The sequence below is a fragment of the Ochotona curzoniae genome, unplaced genomic scaffold, assembly GCF_017591425.1.
Source record: "Ochotona curzoniae isolate NIBS_2020 unplaced genomic scaffold, NIBS_Ocur_1.0 contig_3819, whole genome shotgun sequence".
Classification (NCBI taxonomy): domain Eukaryota; kingdom Metazoa; phylum Chordata; class Mammalia; order Lagomorpha; family Ochotonidae; genus Ochotona; species Ochotona curzoniae.
In genome coordinates, this window is record NW_024466004.1 from 55,049,716 (window position 1) to 55,065,284 (window position 15,569).

The 15,569-nt window shown below is 48.3% G+C and overlaps 1 long non-coding RNA gene across 1 annotated transcript; it reads right to left on the bottom strand.

The window, feature by feature from the left end:
- Positions 1–9,345: 9,345 nt before the first annotated feature.
- LOC121158791 lies at positions 9,346–14,272 on the bottom strand. Its single transcript, XR_005884216.1, has 2 exons — positions 14,078–14,272; positions 9,346–11,080 (listed from the first exon to the last, which is right to left on the bottom strand). It is a non-coding gene; the product is annotated as an uncharacterized LOC121158791 (long non-coding RNA).
- Positions 14,273–15,569: the final 1,297 nt, after the last annotated feature.

Below are 15,569 nucleotides of genomic sequence, written 5' to 3' on the forward strand. Positions count from 1 at the left end.
GCCTGGGAAAGCAGTGGAGGACGGCCCAAAGCCTTGGGACCCTGCACCCACGTGAGAGCATGGAAGGGCTGCTGGGTTCAGACTGGCGCAGCACCAGCCATTGCGGTTGCTTGGGGAGTGAGTCATCGGATGAAGATCTTCCTCTCTATCTCTCCTCCTCTCTCTATATATATATATCTGACTTTGCAATAAAAAAATCTTGTAGGGCCCGGCGCGGTGGCGCAAGTGGTTAAAGGTCCTCACCTTGCACGCCCGGGATCCCATATGGGCGCCGGTTCTAATCCCGGCAGCCCCACTTCCCTTCCAGCTCCCTGCCTGTGGCCTGGGAAAGCAGTCGAGGACGACCCAAAGCTTTGGGAACCTGCACCCGCGTGGGAGACCCGGAAGAGGCTCCTGGCTTCGGATCGGCATAGTATCGGCCCGTTGCGCTCACTTGGGGAGTGAATCATCGGACGGAAGATCTTCCTCTCTGTCTCTCCTCTCTGTATATCTGCCTTTCCAATGAAAAAATAATAAAAATAAATCTTTAAAAAAAAAAAAAAATCTTGTAAAAAAATGAAAATTATCACAAAACTGTATGTTGATAAATGTGGTGAAGCTATGATTTGAGTAGCTTGGATTGAGTAGTAATCTAATCCATGTTAGAATGTTACAAATTTTGGGCCTGGCAGAATGGCCTAGTGGCTAATGTCTTCTCCTTGAACACACCAGGATCCCATATGGGCACTGGTTCTAGTCCCCGCAGCTCCACTTCCCATCCAGCTCCCTGCTTGGGGCCTGGGAAAGCAGTCGAGGACTGCACAGAGCATTGGGACCCTGCACCTGCGTGGGAGACCCAAAAGAAGTTCCTGGCTCCTGGCTTCGGATCAGCACAGCACCAGCCGTTGTGGTCACTTGGGGAGTGAAACATCGGACGGAAGATCTTCCTCTATGTCTCTCCTCCTCTCTGTATATCTGACCTTGTAATGCAAATAAATAAATCTTTAAAAAAAAAATGTTACAAATCTTAACATGCCTTGATGACCAAGGCAGCAGTGATAGGAGAAGCCGCCTTCTGGGGATAGGATGGCTAAGAGGACTAATGCCCTTCTCCTGGGAGTGAGTTCATTACCATAAGAATGGGTTGTTGTAACACAAAGGCCCTCTGATCTCCCCTGCACTGGTACTCCCATGCCCACCAGGCTGGGGTGCAGCATGAAATCTTCACCAGAAGCTGCCCCCAACTTTGATCTGCTGCCTCGGGAGGTGAGGGCTGAATGAACCCCTCTCCTTTACAAGTTGCCTGTTCTCCATTACTACGCATAGCAGCAGACCAGCACAAGACAGGTAATAATGAGGCTGCACACAGCAGCCTGGTTTCCGAATTCCATTCACATACGTGTCTCAACAAGGCTTGTGTCACAAGTCGCCTTTCATGAGCCCACCAAACAACTCACAGCTGTTGCAACCTCATTTGAGATGGACAGCCACCACTAATTAGGCAGTCAACTGTGCTAATCTGCCATTAAAAGAAACCTTTCCCAAGTCTTCACAAAATACAGTAGAGTGCAAGAATGACAACCCAATGACACAACTAATGAATATGATGAAAGTCTAGGGTATTTCCTACACTAATAACAAAAAAATTGCATGAATTTTTGTAGGTTCAGCTTGGAAACACCGAGCCTGATTTTTCATGGCTGAGAGAGAGCAAGCTCTCAGAAAGAAAAGAAACTTTGGGAGCCCAGGATTTTTTTTTTAAGCTGGGTAGAATCTTAGTATTTTCAAACTGAAGCATGCACCTGCCAAGAAGCTTACAGATGCTTTTGCAACAAGATACACCCAGAGCTGAGGCCAGAACCTATGATTTGAGTGTCTCAGGTGCTGGACACAGGCGCCTCTCCCATAATGCAGCATCTCCAGGTGAAGGTGAATAAGCTATCTGCACAACTTGAATGTTTATTCTGCAGTTAAGGAGTGGAGCCTGCCAATGGGCCAGAGGGGAGGGGTGCCCTCCAGGGCCCACATGCCCTGAAGGAGATTCCTGGCAACACTCAGCAGAAACACTTCAGTGCCTTTTGGGGAGTTGGGAGAAATCTAAACAATGAACTAGAGGAAGGTGATTTTATAGCTCTTCAGGCAGACTCCTGAAGTGAGTACCTGTGCTGGGCACAAGGTCTTAACGCTAAAGGTCAAGACCGTAAGGAGTTACAGAGTGGGGGGAGGAGGGTTGGAAACTGACACAGTGGCTCAATGTGGCTAATCCTCTACTTGGCAAGTGCCAGCATTCCCTATAGATAGATGTTGGTTCACACCCTGGCTGTTCTGCTTCCTATCTAGCTTTCTGCTTATGGCCTAGGAAAGCAGCAGAGGATGGCCCAAGTCCTTGGGACCCTGCAAACACGTGGGAGACCTGGAAGAAATTCCTGACTCCCAACTTTGGGTCAGCTCATCTCCAGCTGTTGTGGGCATTTGGGGAGTGAACCAGGGGGTAGAACGCCTTTCTTTCTGTCTCTCCTCTCTGTAACTCTGCCTTTCCAATATAAATAAATAAATCTAAATCAAGTAGCCCCTGCCAGCCACTTGGTCAGAGAGAGCAGAGCCAGCTACGTCCTCTCCCAGCTTCCCAGGTAGTTCTGCTATGCAGTCTAAGCTACAGACAAAGAGACAGCCTATCTAAGATGAACTGAGCCAAGCCGAGAGGCCAGCCTGTTTACAAAACCCCCAGGACCCCTTCGACTTGCCCTACCCATGACCTAGTAAAACACCCAAGACCAGCCATCTCCCTCTCTGTCCTGTTACTCCAACCCTAAGGTAGAACTGTTGCATTCAGCAATACATGTGCACCTGCTCTCGGTCAGGCACCAGAAGTGACTGGGATGTAGTTCACACCTTCAAGGAATTCAGTCAATGCAACTTTCATACAAAGACAGAAAAACTAAAGCTGGCTAGTATTAAACAAGGACTTGCAATAGCACAGACTCTCTTCTGGGATTTCACATATTATATGGGATTTCACATATTATATCACTGAGTTTTCCCAAGAACTATTTGCAAGAAGCCTGATAAGACCATCAAGTCCATTTTATAAACAAGCCTCCTGGGCCCAGAGAATTTCTGTAATCACCCAAACTTCTCCAGCTAACAGTAGCCGGACTGGGAGTCGAGCTGAGGCAGCTCGTCTCTGGCATCCACATCTTTAACTGCTGCATGGTGTGCAAGAGCAGATTTGCTGATTCAAAGAACAATGAGTAATCCAGCCTGACTGGATTTGGACTGAAAAGTTGGATTAGGACCAAATTATGAAAGGCCTAATGTGTCACAAGCAGAAGTTTCTATTCCATCTCCAGGGAGACAGAAAGTACCCAGCCCAAGTTTTACTAAACTGAGAACCACTACATCTTAGAAGCTAAGGATGAAAATAACCACAGGTGGTGAGATAGAAACGGAGAGACACAGCGGCGACAGGTGATATGTGTTGGAGGAAGACAGTGGTGGGAGAAGAGGGACAGACTTGAAGACACTTCTGACTTAGAGAAATGACAGGACTGCTGGCTGATTGGAGACGGGGAGGGAAGCGGAAGGCAGCAACCAGGCTTCTAATGAAGGGCACATTGGCAAGTAGGAGCTCTGAAAACAAGTGGGTCTGTGAAGGACGTAACGAGTTCAGCTTTGGCTGTGTTAGGTTTCCACAAGCTTTCCCATCTGCCAATTGCTAACAGGCAAGATGGCTAAGTCACTTCAGATCCTTTGGCCTCAGAGGTTGCTGGTTTGGGAGTTTCTGTTTTTGCTTTTGGAGTTTTGTTGTTGTTGTTGCTGTTGTTGTTTAGAATCATAAATACAGAAAATAAATTTTCATAGAACATTAATTTTTGGAATTCAGGTGCAAATGGAAGAGAAATTACTAAGCAACAACTCACAATGAGGATTTTGTTGTCTCAAAAACACCATCCTCCCAAAATTAGTGGTGGTAGGGGAAGAGACCCTCTTTATACTGAGTCCAGAATCCAAATATAACCACGCCAACCCGAACTGAGGTCCATCAGACATGAAAAACACATATTTCTCAGCCACCTAAACATGTGCCTTATATTTTAAGGACAGTGGTGCTATTGGGTGTGTGTGGTTAAAATATGTTTCACTCTAAGTAGATTTTCTCATCTTCAACTAGCATTGTGCTTCAACTATCTTCCCATCTGTACTGTTTGCTCTTATCTGCTAAGGCTTAAATTCAACACAAGAGGCATTCGTATCCTGGCTACCCATGACTCAGCTTTCCTGTAAGTTATATGGCTGGTGTTGAAGTGCAAATATTAAAAGTATAAAAACAGTCCCAACTAGGTTAAAATCACTTACAAAGAAAAGTTCAAGAAGTAAATGTATTTACTCTTCCATAAGCAGTGAATTACTTTTTTAAAATCTCCCACATGGGGTGCATCAGCCCAAGTATTTGGACCATCTGCCATGGCTTCCCAGGATGGGTTAGCAGGAAGCTGGATCAGAAGCAGAGCAACTGAAACCCAAACCAACACTTTGATAAGGAATGCAGTCTCCCAAGCAGTGGCTTAATCCACTAGCCACAACATCTACCTCTCTTTATCTCTTTTAAAAAGATGTATGTAGGAGCAGGTGTCTGCCTTAGTGCCCAAGAGGCCTTTTCTCACCCCAGAGTACTTAGATTTGATGTTTGGCTCCGCCTCCTGACTCCAGCTTTGTACTAACACAGACTCTGGGAGGCAGAGAAGATGGGTCAAATAATTGGGCTCCTACCTCCTGCATGGATGGAGTCCTGGATGGAGTTCCCAACTCCAGACTTGAGCCTGGCTCAACTCCAGATGTTGCAGGCATTTGGGAGAGAACCAGCCACGAGAGTAGGAGCTCTTTTTCTTCTACTAAAGGAGAAAAAAAGGTGCACCCCAAATTTCTGTTATGTTTTTATAAATTGATTATAATGAAGGATTAGGGCTGGTGCGATGCCTCAGCTAGCTAATCTTCCACCTCCAAGTGCCAGGATCCTAAACAGGCACCAGTTCACATCCTGGCTGCTTCGCTTCCCATCCAGCTCCTTTTTTGTGGCATAGAAAAAAGTAAAGGATGGCCCAAGTCCTTGGGATCCTGTACCTACAATGGTAGTCCCAGAAGAAGCTCCTGGCTCCTAGTTTTAGATTAACTTAGTTCCAGCCATGTGGCCAATTGGGTAGTGAGCCAGTTGGGTCTCCTGGCTTAGGAGACTCATATCCCCTATCCAGAATGCCTGGATCTGAGAGCTGGTGCTCCTAATTCCAACTTCCTCTTAACCTGCAGCTGGGTGATACCTCCAGTAATTGGATTCCTGCCACTGGCATGGCAACACTGGATTGAGTTTGTAGCTTCCAGCTTCAGGCTCCCAAGCTCAGATGAAATATCTTTCTCTCTGTGTAAATCTACTTTTGCAATATAGATAAATAAACCGTCATAAAAAAGAAAATGAAGGATGGTCAGCTTTAGAATTCAAAGCAAAGCCCTCCTATCTTCCACACACAGCAAGGTTTTTGACTTGTTACTACATGTTAGCAACCATGAGTCTCTATGTGACCAGAGCTGCCCATCATTAACCAGATGTGGCCTCACCCAGCCAACCATAAATTTGGGTATACACAGTAGTACTTCATTATCAATCAAATGAAAGTGGCATACAGGGTACTTTCAAAGCTCATGAAAAATGTTTATTATGCAAAACTGTGCACAAATTTCAGAAATATTTGTATCACAATACACTTATTTTTCTATTTCATTTTCCCATGACTTTTTGGAAGCACCCTAGTGTTTGCAACTGGTCTTCAGTTGGCTCTAAAGTCGTGAGTTCCATCAAGACGTGGAGCCAATGCCCGTGACCCCTAAGCAGCCACACCGTCTTCTCTCTTCCACCTTGCACTGATGGCCCCATGAAGAGTTCACTGAGAAAGAGGAAACTTGAGTTTGGTTCACACAAGGTTCTGCTCAGAAGCCAGGGTTGTGACACAGCCAGTTAAGCCATTGCTTGTGTTGCCAGTATCTCACACTGGAGTGCCACATCAAGTTCCGGTTGCTCTGCTTCTAATCCAGCTCCTTGCTGATGAACCAGGGAAAGCAGTGGATGATGATCCAAACGCCTGGGCTCCTGCCACCCATGTGAGAGACCCACACAGCATACCAGGCTCCTAGCTTTGGTCATTTGGGACTGAACCAGCAGATGGAAGATCTATCTTGATCTCTCTCTTCCTTTCACTGTCACTCTACCTTTTCAAACAAATAGATCTTTAGAAACAACACCACCACAGATGTGTTATTTAAAAAAAAAAAAAGTCTGCAAAATATGCTGGCCATCTCCTAAAGTAAACATCAGAGGCAAGCATTTGGTACAGCATTTACATGACTGCCTGGGATGCCTGCATCCCATTTCAGGACACTTGGGACTCAGCTCTACTTCTGATTCCAGCTTCTGGATGATGTGCAGCCTGAGAGGCAGCAAGTAGCAGCTCAAGTATCTAGGTCCCTGCCATCCACACAGGACACTTGTACTGATTCCCAGGCTCCTGGCTTTGACCTAGTCTAGCCCAAACATTTGGCAATATGGGCCAATTTGGGATGTGGGTCAAAAATATATCTATATCCCACATGAATGCTCATAAAAGGGTGACCCTGGTAGAGAAGGGGTCTAATAAGCAAGTGTATAGGGTAACCCATTCTGTGGATACCAGCTAGTCACTTTCTCCAGTCATCACTTGTCATTGCTCATAAACCAAGTAGTCATGGTGGCAGGGGTCCAGGACAGAGACGTATTTTCACCATAGCCCACCTGGCTACAACCGCCCATTAGTGCCAAGTCAGCTGCCAGAGCCCCTCAAAGGCATCATTCCTCAGGGTGACCAGCTAGGGACTCAAGGGAAGGTGAATTACACTGAACTGCCTCCATCTTGAAAGCAGTACTGTGCTGTTTCTGGAATATTCTTGTTCTGGTTGTGAATTTGCCTTTCCTGCACACAATATCTCTGTCAGATCTGCTCCCCATGTACACACTGTGTTTTACTCACCCTTACAGCAACTTAGACAGCCCTGCTTCTGACCAAGGAACTCATTTTACAGCCAACGGCACATCTTGTTCATGTGTTCCATGACCCTGACTCAATACAACCAAGCAATGGCTTTCTGAAAAAAGTTGGTACAGCAAAGAAGGGTAATACCTTGCAGGACTGAGGCTGCACCCTCCAGTTATATATGCTCTAACCCCGATGCCATTGCCCCTGGGAAGGATCCAGCAATCCAGAGGTCAAAGTGGAGGAACAGCACTCACCATGGCCCCCAGCGATTTGTGAGCAAAATGCTACTTCCTGTTACTGAGCCCAGAGGCTCCACGGGTGTTCCAAAGTGGAGAAGGCTTCCACTAGGAGATAATGATCCCACGGAAGGCTTAATTTGAGATAGCCACTCTCGGCCACTCCAGGTTCCAACAAGCCTCTGCATCAAAGGTCAACTAGAGAGTTCCTGTGCTTAAGGAATGATGGATACTAATTATCATGCCGGAGTTGCTGCTATACAATGGAGAAGGAAGAGTAGGTTTGAAATACAGACCTCTCAGGCCATCTGTTAGTATTGCCATTTCCTGTAATTAAAACCACTACAGGGGCCAGCACAAAGGCTCAACTGGCTAATCATCTGCAAGTGCCACCATCCATATGGGCACCAGCTCAAGGCCAAGCTGCTCCACTTCCCATCCAGCTCCCTGCTTGTGGCCAGGAAAGCAGTGGAGCATGGCCCAAAGCCTTGGGACCCTGCACCCAGATGGGAGACCTGGAAAAGGCTCCTGGCTTCAGATCAGTTCAGCTCTGGCCATTCTAGCCATTGGGGAATGGACTAGCAGATAGATCTTTTTGTCTCTCCTACTCTTGGCAAATCTGCCTTTCTAATAAAAATAAATAAATCTTAACAAAAAAAAAAGATGTCCCATCCACTGGTCCACTCCCCAGATGGCCACAATAGCTGGAGCTGAGCCAATCCAAAGCCAGGAACCAGGATCTTCTTCCGGGTCTCCCACATGGGTGCAGGGTCCCAAGGCTTTGGGCGACGCTCCACTGCTTTTCCAGGCCACAAGCAGGGAGCTGGATGGGAAGTGGAGCAGCCAGGATAAGAACCATTGCCCATATTGGATCATAGCAAGTGCAATATATGGATTTTTCCATTTAGCAATCATACTGGGCCCAAAATAAGTCTTTAAAAAAATGTCACTACAACACTACAAATACATTCAAGCAAAGGTTTGGATCAATGCTAAAGAACAATGACCCACCAAGGTGCTTACTGACAGTAATGAAACTATGGAGCTGACAGTGGAAGGTAACCACGTAAGTAATTAGACACTAATACCTTAACAGACCTAACTCCATCAATGGACAGCACAGAACCGAGGCTCCTTGAAGACATCCTGTGTATGACTGCAGTGTTTCCTTCTCCCTGGAGTTCTAGCCCACTGCCCAAAACTACTCTAAAGGTGTAAAATTTGGGAGTCCAAGCATACACTTGACAGGCCAAAGGAATTGATGGAAGTGAAAGAAGCAGATAGAAACAAACATCCAGGAAACCAAAGTAATTTGTAGCTGTCCATGCAGATATGGAAAAAGTGGTACAAGGCCAGACTAAACACAAGCTGTTCCTACCCAACAGTGTTGTTGTGCAGAATTCAGTTGAACACCTAAGACTCTCAGGATAAGTCAACCCAGGAGACCTACGAATTCCTCCATACTTCTCACAGCACAACTTGACAGCATTTAATGTGTGGGTTCCCTTTGTCATCATGTACTCCTTCTCAAATCAAAGATTTGGTCCTAGGCCAGCACTGTGGTGTGGCAGGCAAAGCCACCGCTAACAGTACTGGCATCTTATATGGGGACTACTTCAGACCAGCACAACTTTCTGTGAATGACCTGGGAAGGAGGAAGGCAGCTCAAGAGCTTAGGCCCCTGCAGCCACGTGGGAGACCTGGATGAAGCCCCCAGCTCCTGGCTTTGGCCTGGCTTAGTACTGGTCATTGTAGCTATTTGGGGAGTTAACCAGTGGATAGAAAATTTCTCTCTTTCAAATAAGTTAGAAAGATTTTGTCCACAAGTTCAGCTTTCAATCTTCGGTATCCTGGCATACAACAAATGCTTGTTGAAATCTAAGGGTGCCCTGTAAAGGCTTAACGAAGCCACCTTTCAGATGGAATTTTCTGGTCACAACTTGCTGCTGTTGGCAAGGTAAAAACAGGGAACTATAATAATGCAGTAGGAAACTACTGAGGTGTATCCTTAATAAACCAACCATAAGCACACACACATTTCTCTCATACCACAAAAACCAAAAATCCAAGAATTTCTGTTCCAGCCATTTATTTCTTTTTATTTACAGTTTGTGTTCAATGCAAATCAATTCCATAACATGAGAAGTTACTATGAATCAAAGCATAAATACACAAACACATATACAATTCAAAATAGTTGTACAGCATTTAGGTATGAAGCAAAAAAGGAGTGTTCATTCACACACACAGTAGCTTCAGATCTGTTCAACCTGGTTGTTCCCATGTAGATTTCTAAAGATGATTAAAAAAAAAAAAAAAAGGAGAAATGATCTTGATTTAGCCAGACTCCTATGGCCATAATTACCTATTAGAACATCTAAGCATCAGTGTGTGACCATGCGAACAAGATTCCAGGGAGTGTTGGTTTTGAAAACATCTCTGTACTTCAAGGGAATTGTGATTTTTCTGCAGACTGAAGCCATGTTAGGCTTAAACTATCAGGTGCTAACTTTCTAAAAATACGGACTGATCAGAGCGCTCCCGAGGGTGGCTTTCCTGATCCATAGTTGTCGAATTTTCTTAAAAAAAATGTATTTACATAAAGAGTATAAAAGTTTTTGTGAATTGAATGCAAGGAAGCTTCCGGTCTTCACTTCCCAAATACTTGACATTTTGGCTCCTTTCCATATTCACCTTTCTATTGTGAATTTCAAAATCTCCCACTTCACCTTCAAAACAGACTCCCCCCACCTTTTTTTAAATTGGAACAAGTCCTCAACCTAGGCAGAACTAAAGCAGCAGCATTTTGAAATCGGCAGAGGCCAGTGCAACTGTACTCCTTGGAACCAGTTGAACTAAACGATTCTGACATTCTCATTGAATACAAGCACCTGATGGAAAACGCCTACGGGTTTAACTTGAGGATAAGCAAGATTTACTTGTGCTTGAATTTGGGGCTATTCCAATCCATCATTGCCCTGGTACATAAAAGGTCAAATGCAATGTCAAGTCCAAAGCCTCAGAGAGAAAAAAAAAAAGTTCAGTTCTTAAGAGAACAGTGACGACAACGTGGAGCTTTAGGGTATGTCAGCATTAAATTAGTGCTGCTGCAACAACACACTGAGGATCTACCACGCCTGGAATTCCTTCTAATGTACGTGTAAATAGGATCATGGAAGCTTTTTGTATTACTTAACTGGTTTTATGGCCTTACACATTTAGCAAATCAAATGAAAAAACGAATCTCCATTCCACATCCCCACCCTTTAATTCTAGGCAAGACAAAATCTATTCTCAATTTTTCAAGGTAGAGGTGCTCAGTGTTCATATATTTCTTAAGCTACATTCGAGGAAATCATGTCTTTAAATTTGGATGTTGTCTCTCTTCATGTTGAACATGAAAATGCCAGCAGATTTAGTGTCGGCGCTCATCATCTGGTCAAACTCTTCCCATGTTTTTCAAACCAATCAAATTTGGGATTCTCAACACTTTTGGTGTCAGCGGGACAAGGCGTGGAGCTAGTAGATGCCATGAAGATTGCTTCTTCCTTGCCACGTGGACTTCTCGTCGCCATTTGGGGTGGGTTTAGAAGAGGGGAAAATGTTGATGCTTCTTGGCCTGAGTCTCTAACAGTAGAGATGTAGCAGGGAGAGAGAGACCACGAGGAGGCTGGCTGCTGTGGACTGCAGTGCACTGGCATCCCCCCTGGTGGTGGCATTGATCGGACTCGTAGTAGTAGTAGTAGTCGTAACATTCTGGGACAAGCTACTTGACTCTGTTGCAAGAGTTGTTTGATTTGCATAAATCTAGAACACACAAAAAGGTTGATAAATGGCCACAGGTCCCAGCCACCACCACCACGTACCTTTGAACATGCAATTTTAGGTGTACAATCTGTTGGACAGATAGATTCTTCCCCTACTGTTTTCTTACTTGCATCACTGAATTCCGGATTCCTGTTCAGTCCCCCAAAACAGATTACTCCAACACGCTTAAAGAAATAAGCGGGAAGGAGCCACTGTATGGGACCACCGCCTCCCACATCAGAGGGCCCAAGTTTCAGCGTGGGCTCCACTCTCCACTCCAGCACCCTGAGAGGCACTGAGTGACAGCTCAAGCCTTTAGATGCCTGTCACCTGTGTGCGGGACCCACCCCAGCTCCTTTTTGTCCTGACCCAATCCTAACTATTACAAGTAATGGGGGGGTGAACCAGTGGACAGAAAATCTGTCCGCCTTTCAAATACATTAGAAAAAAAACAAAGGATTCAAGTAGCAACAAAAGCAAAAAAAAGTACTTTGTAGGTATTCTCATATTAGCTCCCTAGAGTATGAATGCATTTTAATTCTGCGCAAAGGAACAAAGAAGCAGTTCTCTAAGCCACTTGCTGAGACTACACGCATTCCCTTGTATTACAGTAATGTTTTCTCAATTTTCCTAGAAAGGGAAAGATTTTAAAGTTGCACAAAACATTCAGACTTTGCAGTAGCATAATTAAGATGATCTATAACAACTTTTGTCAATATCTCAGATGTGCTAGGTAACTTCCACACACCCACACAACCTGGTAATTTTCCCTTAAATCTAATGTACCCTCGAACTTTAGGGGACAGTCGGGTAGCTCATGTTCTCTCCTGAAATACTGAAAACTCTGCTCCGTTTTCAAAACTGGCAGTAGTTGCTTCAAAGTGGGGGAAAAAACAACCTAGCCCTTGCTTTCAAAGCAGACCCACTTCAACCGTAAAGTCAGAGCGACTTCACAAAAGACACAAGCGCTGATGTTTAGTTTCACCAGCAGCAGGTCCCTGCCTCATCAGTGCTAGGGCCAAAACCCTAGGTCCCCCTGCCCCCGCTCCCCGTGCCCCAGCACCTCAGTGGCATCAGGTTCACCAGCGATTTTTGGAGCCATGAAATGCACAGTCCAGTGGGGCACGTGACAATCTTTCCTTTGTCGCGGAACAAAGGCAGATCGGAGCTCTCGGCTCTCCCGGCCAGGGAGGGTTCAGCAGGGCTTCTGATTACAGGCAAAGGGAAGACGTGGCACCAAGCAACAGCCTGGACCACATGCCCTCTTGGCTGCCTATTAATCCACAAAAGATTTTTTTAAAAAACACCCAACTCCCACACCTACACCGGCACCCTTTGTTGTGAGCCCATAAACAAATATTGACCCAAGAAATGTACAAAATGTATCCAAAACAGACGCATGGAGCAAAAAGTATAAATAGTATCCAAAACAGACAGATCTGGCACCTACTGCCTGTGGGACTAAGCTTGCTCTCAGAAATAACACCCCCTCAAAAGAACAAGTATTCATGCGATAAATTATGGGAAACGGGCGCTTTCTTTTGAGGAACCGATCTGGGATCCTTAAAGCTTTTCTTTAAAAAAAAAAAAAGCTTTGGTGTAGCAGGTAACAAAAAAAAAAAAAAAAAACCCTCGTGTTAGTGCACAAATCTGAACATGTAAGAGTCCCCGACATCACTCGGGGCTCAGACAGGCTAACCTACCCAGCGGGCACTGAACAAAAAATTTCCATTCTAAGATAGATTGACTTAAATGGGGGGGAGGGATTTCTTCCTCGCAGCCGCGCCCCTCCCCCACCGGGAATGGAGTTGGGTGGGGAGGCCTGGGGAAGGCAGCCACCCTGTAGGCTACCCGAGCCCCAAGGTGAGCTCAGAGGGTGAGCGTCCGGAGACCAACGCCCAGGAGCGCGCACCCAACTTTTCAAACCGCGAAGACACGCTCCAGGGAACACCGCCTCCCAAGGCCGGACAAAAATCGCTAGCTGCCCCCCACCCCACTACGCCACGCCCGCACCCTCCACCCGGCCTCCCAGTCCAAGTGGGGTGAGGGAGAACTATTCTGGCTCCCGCCCCGGGTCTCCCCACCGCGGAGCGCATACACCCCCGGGACCGCCCAGGGACCCGCGGCGGGGCGATTGGCGGCCAGCTTGGAGGCTGCTCCGAGAGGGGGCCGCCGGGGACTGGGGCAAAGCCTGGTGCCGGACTCAGACAGAAAAAAGTCCCGCCACACCGCTCCCCCCTTCATCACCACCAGAGCCGGTCGGTCCAGGCTGCCGTGCTCCTAAGGTGATAAGGACTGGACCTATAAGGTCGCGCGCAGAGAGTGCGGGTCCTTCCCGAAGCTTAGGCGCAGGATTGGGGGATTGGGCTGAGGGTGGGATATAAGGAGAGAAAGAGCAAGCCGGGGCTTCCGGGGGATCCCAAGCTAGCTCCTCCAGCGGCAGGGGGATGGGGGCAGTCAGCAGCCGCGCTCTGCGAAAAGGACCATCCCGTCTCTTTGTGTAGCGTGGGGAACGCGCAGACCCAAGGGGTGGTGGGGGATGGGGTGGGGGAGTAAAGGTCCTTGCCAAGAGCCGGTGCTCCCCGGGAAGGGAGGCCAAGGTGGGCACACCTTCCAGTCCTTGCTGGCAGCTGGGCAGGGACAGGGTGGAAGGATAAAGATGTGTACCAGGTTGGCTGGGTTGGGGCAGGTCCTCAGAGCCCGAGCATTGTTCCCGGGGCCCTGGGTAGAGTGGGGACAGCCTGCACGCAGGAGTGTAAAAGAAAGAGACACCCCCGTCCTGCCCCCTCACTCCCCCAAGTCCCGAGTCACTTTTCTAAAGATACTCTTTCCTTGTCCCAGGAAATGGCCCAAGCTTGGGGCGCAGACTGGAATCCCGAGGGACTCCACCTTCCCAACCTACAGACACACTTTGCCATCTCCCCCAACCCAGAGCAGGGGTGCAGTTCCCCAGCTCTGCCGGGCGCTGGGTCTGGAAGCGGGCAGAGGGCGCCTCACCTGCGCGGGTAGGAGCAGAGCCAGGAGCAGCAGCCCCAGCCCCAGCCTGACCACCATTGCTCTGCCCATGTCCGCTCCGTCGGTGCGCGGGATGCCGGGTGCGCTGGGGGAGGATCGGCGGGCTCCGGGCCGGTGCAGAAGTAGGTGAGGAGCGCGGCGCGTAGGCGCCACCTTATATAGCGGGACCGCTACAATAGGCGTGACGTGGCGTGTGGCACCGCCCGCCCACCCGCCGCCTCCCCGCCCCCCGCCGGGCTCCCCAGCGCCCCCTTCTTCCCTTCCTCCTCCACCTTCCCCTCTTCCTCCTCTTCCTCCTCCTCCTCCTCCTCCTCCTCGCGCCGCCGAAGCGGCAGGTGGGCGGGCGCCGCGGGCTCCTGGCACCCCGAGCGGGCAAGCTATGTATGTGCTCGCACAGGCGCCCCGCGACTCCCACGCAGGACTCCCGGCCCACACGCGGCTCTTGGGGCTGGGCCCGAGTTTCTTTGTTTTCCCCCATATCTGCCATCTCCTTCGCCGCCAAAGCCTCGGGCTTGCACCCGGGCAGCCTCCGGGGCACGGCCTCATGGCTCGGGGAGCACCCCTCAAGACGTGTGTGTGTGTGTGTGTGTGTGTGTGTGTGTGTGTGCCTGTGTGTTGTTTTTCCAAGTGCCCATCACAGAGCAAGGCGGTCCCACCCAGGAGACAAGGACTTTCCCTGGTGATCCCGCCCGAAATTCACCACCCCTATCCAACTATCCGGCTTGGTACAAGGCGACTTGGGTGCTGGCGCTGCGGCTTGGCGATGGCGCCCTGGGTTCGCAGGCGCCCCGGAGCCCACTGTGCTCTGGCTCGGGGAGGGTAGGAGGAAGCGGCCGCCCATTCTAACACTGGCTCCTCGCGTCCGCCGGGCGGTGCCAGCTCCCCAAAAACGTCCCGGGGCGCACCCTCCTGGGAGCTAGGGGACGCACTACTGGATTTCTGCGCCTCGGTTATGGTCGTTTGTAAGACTCGGGGTTGCAGAGGTGGTCCACCCAGAGGGACGCCTCCGCACGGTTTAGATCCTCCAGAATTTACTGCCGCTCTGGAATTCCTGGGGCCACACTTTTTCCATCTCTGTTAGCACGCACTTGCTCCGTCATTGGTTTCCAGAGCAAAAGGGTACGGGGTAAAAGCATTTACTTTTCCGCCGTGGCCATTAGGCAATTTACTGAACTGGCACAAAGAGGAGATTAGTCATTCTGCGCCTTGGAGTGGAATTTTTTTTTCTTTTTTTCTCTTTTGCTCCCATCCATTCTATGGGGAAAACTTTGAAGCCATCCAGCGAAAGTTCAGGTACAACATTTCTGGTGTAATGTTGAATTGCAAAGCTCTCTTCTTTTTGTGTAAGGTTTAACCTGAGTGCTGTGCCGGGTTTTTAAGACACAAACAAGAGACACGAAGCCGTGAACGGCGGTGGATTTGTTTAAATTTCACTTTTGCAGAGCAGTCTCGTAAAAGCAAAGTTGGTGTTCTG